The sequence below is a fragment of the Bison bison genome, unplaced genomic scaffold (genome assembly GCF_000754665.1).
Source record: "Bison bison bison isolate TAMUID 2011002044 unplaced genomic scaffold, Bison_UMD1.0 scf7180017864492, whole genome shotgun sequence".
NCBI classification, from domain to species: Eukaryota; Metazoa; Chordata; class Mammalia; order Artiodactyla; family Bovidae; genus Bison; species Bison bison.
The window spans coordinates 3,706,199-3,714,774 of record NW_011495051.1 but is presented as its reverse complement, the minus strand read 5'-3'; the positions used below and the strand labels follow the sequence as shown (position 1 = coordinate 3,714,774).

General features: G+C 47.9%; 1 protein-coding gene across 1 annotated transcript in view; it reads left to right on the top strand.

Annotated features, from left to right (window-relative positions):
* Nucleotides 1–8,576, top strand: part of TICAM1 (toll-like receptor adaptor molecule 1) — a 17,115-nt gene that overhangs the window by 5,452 nt on the left and 3,087 nt on the right. The gene's annotated exons all lie outside the window — the stretch shown is intronic.

Below are 8,576 nucleotides of genomic sequence, written 5' to 3'. Positions count from 1 at the left end.
AAAACCAGCTTGAACATCTGGAAGTTCACAGTTCACGTATTGCTGAAGCTTGGCTTGGAGAATTTTGAGCACTACTTCACTAGCGTGTGAGATGAGTGCAATTGTGCGGTAGTTTGAGCATTCTTTGGCATTGCCTTTCTTTGGGATTGGAATGAAAACTGACCTTTTCCAGTCCTGTGGCCACTACTGAGTTTTCCAAATTTGCTGGCATATTGAGTGCAGCACTTTCACAGCATCATCTTTCAGGATTTGGAATAGCTCAACTGGAATTGCATCACCTCCACTAGCTTTGTTCGTAGTGATGCTTTCTAAGGCCCACTTGACTTCACATTCCAGGATGTCTGGCTCTAGGTCAGTGATCACACCATCGTGATTATCTAGGTCGTGAAGATCTTTTTTGTACAGTTCTGCTGTGTATTCTTGCCACCTCTTCTTAATATCTTCTGCTTCGGTTAGGTTCCTGCCATTTCTGTCCTTTATTGAGCCCATCTTTGCATGAAATGTTCCCTTGGTATCTCTAATTTTCTTGAAGAGATCTCTAGTCTTTCCCATTCTATTGTTTTCCTCTATTTCTTTGCATTGATTGCTGAGGAAGGCTTTCTTATCTCTCCTTGCTATTCTTTGGAACTCTGAATTCAGATGTTTATATCTTTCCTTTTCTCCTTTGCTTTTCACTTCTCTTCTTTTCACAGCTATTTGTAAGGCCTCCCCAGACAGCCATTTTGCTTTTCTGCATTTCTTTTTCTTGGGGATGGTCTTGATCCCTGTCTCCTGTACAATGTCAGGAACCTCCATCCATAGTTCATCAGGCACTCTGTCTATCAGATCTAGTCCCTTAAATCTATTTCTCACTTCCACTGTATAGTCAGTCATAAGGGATTTGATTTAGGTCATACCTGAATGGTCTAGTGGTTTTCCCCACTTTCTTCAATTTCAGTCTGAATTTGGCAATAAGGAGTTCATGGTCTGAGCCACAATCATCTCCCAGTGTTGTTTTTGCTGACTGTATAGCGCTTCTCCATCTTTGGCTGCAAAGAATATAATCAATCTGATTTCGGTGTCGACCATCTGATGAGGTCCACGTGTAAAGTCTTCTCTTGTGTTGTTGGAAGAGGGTGTTTGCTACGACCAGTGCATTCTCTTGGCAGAACTCTATTAGCCTTTGCCTGCTTCATTCTGTACTCCAAGGCCAAATTTGGCTGTTAAAATTGAATAAAATGTAATATTTACTTTCTCCCTGGCAACTTGTAGCCACATTTCCAGTGCTCAGTAGCCACACAAAGCTGGGACTGCCATAACAAAGTCCCTCAGGTGTGGGGCTTAAATACCAGAAATTTATACTCTCATGGTCTGGAAGCTGGAAGTCCAAGGTGATGGTGTAGGCAGGGCTGGTTCCCTCTGAGGCCTCTCTCCTTGGCTTGCAAATGGCTGTCTTCTCTCTCTGTGTCCTCAAGAGATCCTCTGTCTGGGGTGTCTGTGTCCTAATCCCGTTTTATAAGGACACCAGTCTTATTGGATTGGGCTTTCCAAGTGGCTCAGTGATAAAGAATCTACCTGCAATGCAAGAGATGCAGGAGACCTAGGTTTGATTCCTGGGTGGGAAGACCCTCTGGAGAAGGAAACAGAAACCCACTTCAGTATTCTTGCATGGAGAATCCCATGGACAGAGGAGCCTGGCAGGCTACAGTCCGTGGGGTTGCAAAGAGTAGGACACGACTGAGTGACTGAGCGTGCGCGAGTGTGCGCCCGCACACACACACACACTTAATGGATTAGGGCCCCACCCTAATGACTTCTGGAGAAGGCAATGGCAACCCACTCCAGTACTCTTGCCTGGAAAATCCCATGGACGGGGGAGCCTGGTAGACTGCAGTTCATGGGGTCACTAAGAGTCGGACACGACTGAGCGACTTCACTTTCACTTTTCACTTTCATGCATTGGAGAAGGAAATGGCAACCCACTCCAGTGTTCTTGCCTGGAGAATCCCAGGGATGGGGGAGCCTGGTGGGCTGCCGTCTCTGGGGTCGCACAGAGTCGGACATGACTGAAGCGACTTAGCAGCAGCAGCAGCTAGTTACCTCATTTTTACCTGATTACCTCTGTAAAGATCCCGTCTCCACTGTAGTAACATCCTGAGGTCCTAGGGGTTAGAGTTTTAATTCAACTACTGACAGCCAGTTAGGATTCCCTGGTGGTCCAGTGGTTAAGACTGTGCTTCCAGCGCAGGGAGCAGGGATTCAGTGCTTGGTCAGGGAACTAAGATTCTGAATGCTGCATGGCAAGGCCAAAACAAACAAACAAACACAACCAGTTATGTTCCATAATAATTATATGGGCCAGTGTGTGTTTCAGTCATATTCAGCTCTTTTCGATCCTACAGACTGTAGCCCAGCAGGCTCCTCTGTCCATAGGATTCTCCAGGCAAGAATACTGGAGTGGGTTGTCGTTTCCTCCTCCAGGGGATCTTTCTGACCCAGGGAATGAACCTGCGTCTCTCATGCCTCCTTCGTTGACAGGCAGGGTCTTTATCACTAGCGCCACCTGGGAAGCCCATTTGGGCTCCAGTGACAGGCATTTTGGTTCTAGGATGAGAAACACCAGTGGTATCGCACTGTTCTGCCCACCCCTAACTGTGCAATCGAAGTTTGCCCCTCCGTGGAATGGAAAAAGAAAAATCTTATACCTCTTTTGTAGCCCAGGTGTTGGCAGACTCTTTCTGGAAAGGATGAGAGTATCTATTGTCATCTGGAGGGGCTACATGATCTCTGTGGCAGCTGCTCAGCGGAAAGCAGCCCTGGGCCCCAGGTCAATGAGTGAGCGCGCCTGTGTTCCAGGACAGCTCCACTAAAACAGCCTGTGGGCTGGGCTTTGTGACCCCTGTCCTAGGCAGTTGAACACAGTGTCATCGGGGCAGGCTTAAAATCTGACGGAGAAGAGGGAGTGAGCTATGGGGATACCAGGGGATACACAGTGTTCTAGGCAGAGGAGCAGCCCGTGCAAAGGCCCTGAGATAGGACCGTGTCTGGCAAGTTTGAAGGACCGCAGGAAGGACAGTGTGGCAATTAAGAAATATAATATACTAGGTTGGGACTTCCCTGGTGGTCCAGTGGTTGCGACTCTGCGCTTCCACTGCAGGGGGTGCAGGGTTGATCCCTGGTTGGGAAAACTAAGGTCCCACATGTGGCACAAATAAATACACTTGTCTGTATATTATGTATATATATGGCTTCCCAGGTGGCTCAGTGGTAAAGAATCTGTCTGCCAATGCAGAAGACCCAGGTTTGATCCTTGGATCGGGAAGATCCCCTGAAGAAGGAAATGGCAACCCACTCCAGTATTCTTGCCTGGAAAATCCCATGGACAGAGGAGCCTGGTGGGCTACAGTCCATGGGGTCACAAAGATTTGGACACAACTGAGCGTGCATTTTTTTATATACATATACCTACTTTGTTGCCATATATTTGCTTTTGACAGAAGTAAAAACATTTATGAAAAGAAAAAAGGAACTCTTTGCAGTAATATATGGCTCATATTTAGTTTTTATGGAAAAATAATTCAGAAACCAAGGAAGCACATAAGCAATACTTGTTCTCCTTTTTATAGTTATGACTCTATTTAAAAAATATATATATTTCTTTATATATTATTTATTTGGTTGTGCTGGGTCTTAGTTGCGGCATGTGGGATCTAGTTCCCTGTCCAGGGATTGAACCTGGGCCCTTGTATTGAGAGCTTGGAGTCTTAGCCAAGGGACTGCCAGGGAAATCCCTTTACTATTGACAAATGAAGCACTGAAATGTTGACCTTCAGTCTAGTGGACAGAAGTGGTTTTGTCGCTTTGCTTTTGTCATATATTATACATAATAATAGTATTTTATATACAATATAAATTGGACTGGATTGTCAGCTCCAAGAGGAAAGAGTATTCCTTTTTTATTCTTTCTGTCCTGATATGATCAGTAGTGTTCAATACATGGCAAATGCTGGAAAATTACGTCTTGAATGAATAAATGAATGTTATGTATATATACTTTCCTCCTCTTCACAGACTTCCTTTATTACTTGCAATAAATATGTTTAGAGTTTTTAGTCTGTGGATGGCACAATGGCTTGCTTTTTTTTTTTTTTAAGCTCACCAGGTCTCTTAAAAATATCTGAATCGATTGCTAACTTGGCACAACTCAGCAGATTCCTGAAAATCTGCATTTCTGGCTTGTCTTGAAATGTTAGCAAATGTGGTTCCGCTGAGCCCATTTGTCTTCTTGGCAATACGCATGAGGCAAGGCCACCGCATTTAGACAGGTTGAGGTGGTTCTAGGTTTTCGAGTTAAAGCCCAAGTGCCCTCTCCCCCACACCCCGAGACCCACAAGACCCTGCATGACCTGCCCGTCCCCTGCCTGCCCTCCCCTCCTCCCTCTCTCCTCCTTGCTCACTCTGCTTCAGCTACACAGGCCTCCTCAGTGCTCCTCCAACACACCAGACACAGTCCAGCCTCAGGGCCTTTGCACAGGCTATTCCCTCTGCCTGAATCTCTCTTCCCTCAGATGTTCGATGAGTGACTTTCTCCACATGTTTGTGTCCTGTTGAAATCTCTCTTCTCATCAAGACCTTCCTAAACCACGTTGTTTAAAACTGCGCACGGAACTTCCCTTGTGCTCCAGTTGCTGAGACTCCGTGTTCCCAGAGCAGGGGTCCCAGGTCAGGGAAGTAGATCCCACATGCCGCAACTGAGACCTGGTGCAGCCAAATAAATACATATTAAAAACAAAACAAAACTGCACACACCCACCCCTTGATTCGTGGAGTCCATGACCCTCCTCCCCTCCTTGTTTCTCTGTGGCATTTATACAGTATAAATGTGATATACCGTGAATTTCACTCATGTCTCTGTTGACCACTTGTCCGCCCCACTAGGAAGTCAGCGCCATTTTGGGGGGTCTCTGTTATTTCTCCATCCCCATAAGCATTTCAACATGTCAGGCTGCTTTAATTTTCAAAAACAACCCGACAGCTGCTCACGTCCTCGTGGGTTTCCCCCAGCACCGCCTCACCCTCTGCCCCTTCTTGGCCACTTCTCCTCTGCCCACTCTGCTCAGTCACGTCTCCCTCAACCCTCCACCCTCTGGCTCTCTCTGCTCTGTGCCTGGCTTTCCTGGAATCATTGACCTTTGTCCTGGGCCCTATGACATTTGCTCAAAATGAATTTGCAAAAAAAAAAAAAAGCTGAGGCATTTATACAGTGACGTGTGTGATTTGTCAGTCAAGGGGATTGATGGATGAATCAGCTCTTGATCCAGACTAGGGTTCCTCCACGTCAGGGCTTAGCAGCATGTAGGGCCAGGTCATTCTCTTGGGGACAAGGGGGTCATCCTGGGTGCTGTGGAATATTGAGCTGCGTCCCTGGCACCCACCGACCCAATGCCAGGAGCCTCCTTTGATGCAGTTGTGACAACCAGAACTGTCCCCAGATGTTGCCAAGTGTCCCCTGTGGGGATAGAGTTGTCCGTGGTGGAGATGCACTGGTTTTGGCTCTTGCAGGGGTGCGGTTCTCATCCTGGGCACCAGGGTGGAACAGGAAGTAGGCATAGTTGAGGGGCAAAGAATGTGTTCTTAGCCCCCTGGACTGGGAGTGAGGCTGTGAATTTATACAGGTCTGAACGTGATATACCTTGAGCACCTGGGGACTTAAATTTGGGGGTTTGGGACACTTTTCATGGTGTCTTGTTCTGTGCCCTTGGGAGAAACCTTCTCTCCATGCCTGCCTTTTTTTTTTTTTTTTTTGCCACACCACGTGGCTTATGGGATCTTAGTTCCCTGGGCTGCTGTGCTGTGCTGTGCTAAGTTGCTTCCACTGTGTCTGACTCTTTGTGACCCCCGTGGACTGTAGCCCACCAGGCTCCTCTGTCCATGGGATTCTCCAGGCAAGAGTACTGGAGTGGGTTGCTATGCCCTCTTCCAGGGGATCTTCCCGACCCAGGGATCACACCCAAGTCTCCTGGGTCTCCTGCATTGCAGGTGGGTTCTTTATCACTAGTGCCACCTGGGAAGCCCTTAGTTCCCTGACCAGGGATCAAACCCAGGCTCCCCTGCAAGTGGAAGTGCTGAGTCCTAACCATTGGACCATGAGGAAAGTCCCTCTTTGCCTGTTTTCTTTTTTTATTTATTTTTGGCTGCACTGGGTCTTTGTTGCTGCACGGGGGCATCCTCTAGTTGTGCCGAGCGGGGGCCACTCTGTAGCTGCAGTGCCAGGGTTATTCATTGAGGTGGCTTCTCTTGTTGCGGAGCGCAGGCTCTAGGCACTCAGGCTTCAGTAGTTGCAGCCCAAGGGCTTAATTGCTCTGAGGCACGTGGGATCTTCCTGGACCAAAGATTGAACATGTGTCTCCTGCCCTGGCTGTGCTGTGCTGTGCTGTGCTGTGCTTAGTCACTCAGTCATGTCCGACTTTTTGCGACCCCATGGACTGTAGCCCACCAGGCTCCTCTATCCATGGGGATTCTCCAGACAAGAATACTGGAGTGGGTTACCATGCCTTTCTCCCAGAGATCTTCCCAACCCAGGGATCAAACCCAGGTCTCCTGTATTGCAGGTAGATTCTTTACCAGCTGAGCCATAGGGAAGCCCAAGAATACTGAAGTGGGTAGCCTATCCCTTTTCCAGCGGATATTCCCGACCCAGGAATTGAACTGGGGTCTCCTACATTGCAGGCAGATTCTTTACCAACTGAGCTATCAGGAAAGCTGGTGGTTGTGAGGCAGACAGAAAATGTAAAAGGTTTAACACACAGGAAAAGGTCACCCAGTGGCCAGTTCTGTTGTGGGGGGACATGGAGAAGACAGACTGGGATAGAGAGCCAGGGTGGTTACCGAGGGCTCCCTGAGGTGGTGTCATTGTACCTGGGGGCTGAGGATGAGATTTGGGTCACCCAGGCAAAGGTCTGGGTGCTCCAAGAAGAGGGAATGGTGTGTGAAAAGAGCCTGTGGTGGGAACCAACTTGGCATTTTTCAAGAAATGGAGAGAAGAGGAAAGAGCCTCCAAAGGCTCGGCAGCAGTGTTAGTCATAGACCTGACCCTTGGTCATGATTAACTTCATAGTAATAATGAAACATGTATCAGTTAGCTATTGCTACATAACAAATTACCCCGAACTATGTGGCTTCAAAACACAAACATTTATTATCTCACACAGTTTCTGAATATTAGGAATCTGGGGGTCAGATGAGCTGGATGGTTCTGTCTCTAGGTCTCTGATGAACCTGCAGTCAGGCTGTCTTCCTGGCTGCATCATCTGAAGACTCAACTGGGGCTGGATTCTGAGATTGGCACCCCCGTGTGGCTGGTGGTGGTGGTGGTTTAGTCACAATTGACTTTTCTCTCTGAACCACTGTTTGGTGGCGGTGGTGGTTTAGTGGCTGGTGGTGAGAAGCCTCAGTTCCTCCCCAGGTGGGCCCTTTATATCATGGTTTGCCCCTGACAGAGTGACAGAGAGAATGACTAAGAAGGAAGCCAGTGTCTTTTATTTATTTTAAAACATTTTATTTATTTTGGCTGTACTATATGGCATGTGCCATCTTAGTTCTCCAACTAGGGATTGAACTCACACTCCCTGCAATGGAAATGCAGAATCTTAACCACCAGACTGCCAGGGAAATCCCAAGCCAGTGTCTTTCATAACCAATGTCACAAGTAATGCCTCATCACTTCTGCCACATTCTATCAAACTCACAGAACTCTAGGACCACATTGGAAGGACCACCCCAGACTGTGAATACCAGGATGTGGGGTCACTGGTGTCACCTAGGAGACTGACTTCCTGAGTGACAGGTATTGAGTGCCTGCTGGCTTCCATTCATGGGACTCAGAACTTTCCATATGTTAACGCTACTCAGCTCCCTGAAACACTCCCATAAGTGGGCTTATTACCATCCTAATAGGCAGTATAGTCTTGTGGTTAAGCACATTAGCCCCAGCCTCTGGAACCAGACAGCTGGGGTTCAAATCCCAGGTCTGGGATTTCTCTGGCAGTCCAATGGTTAAGACTCTGTGCTTTCACTCAAGGGGGCGCAGCTTCCATCCCTGGCTGGGGAACTAAAATCTCCTATGCCATGTGGAAAATATCGAACAAACAACTAACAAACCCCAGATCTCTCACTGGCTGTGACTTGGGGCAAATGACTTCACTTCTCTGGCTTACCTTTTCCCTCTGTGAATGGAAAAAATATTAGTTGCTCAGTCATGTCTGACCCTTTTCCACTTCATGGAATGTAGCCTGCCAGGCTCCTCTGTCCGTGGGATTCTCCAGGCAAAGATACTGGAGTGGGTAGCCATTTCCTTCTCCAGAGGATCTTCCTGGGAATGGCTACCCACTCCAGTATTCTTGCCTGCAGACTTTCCAATTGTGGCACTTGGGCTTTAGAGCCTGGGCTCAGTAGCTCTGCTACACGTGGAATCTTAGTTCCCCAATCAGGGATCGAACCCACATCCCCTGCATTGCAGGGCAGATTCTGAACCACTGGACCACCATGGCAGTCCGGGTCTGCTGGGTTTTGGTGGCATTGGGGGGGGGGGGGGGGGG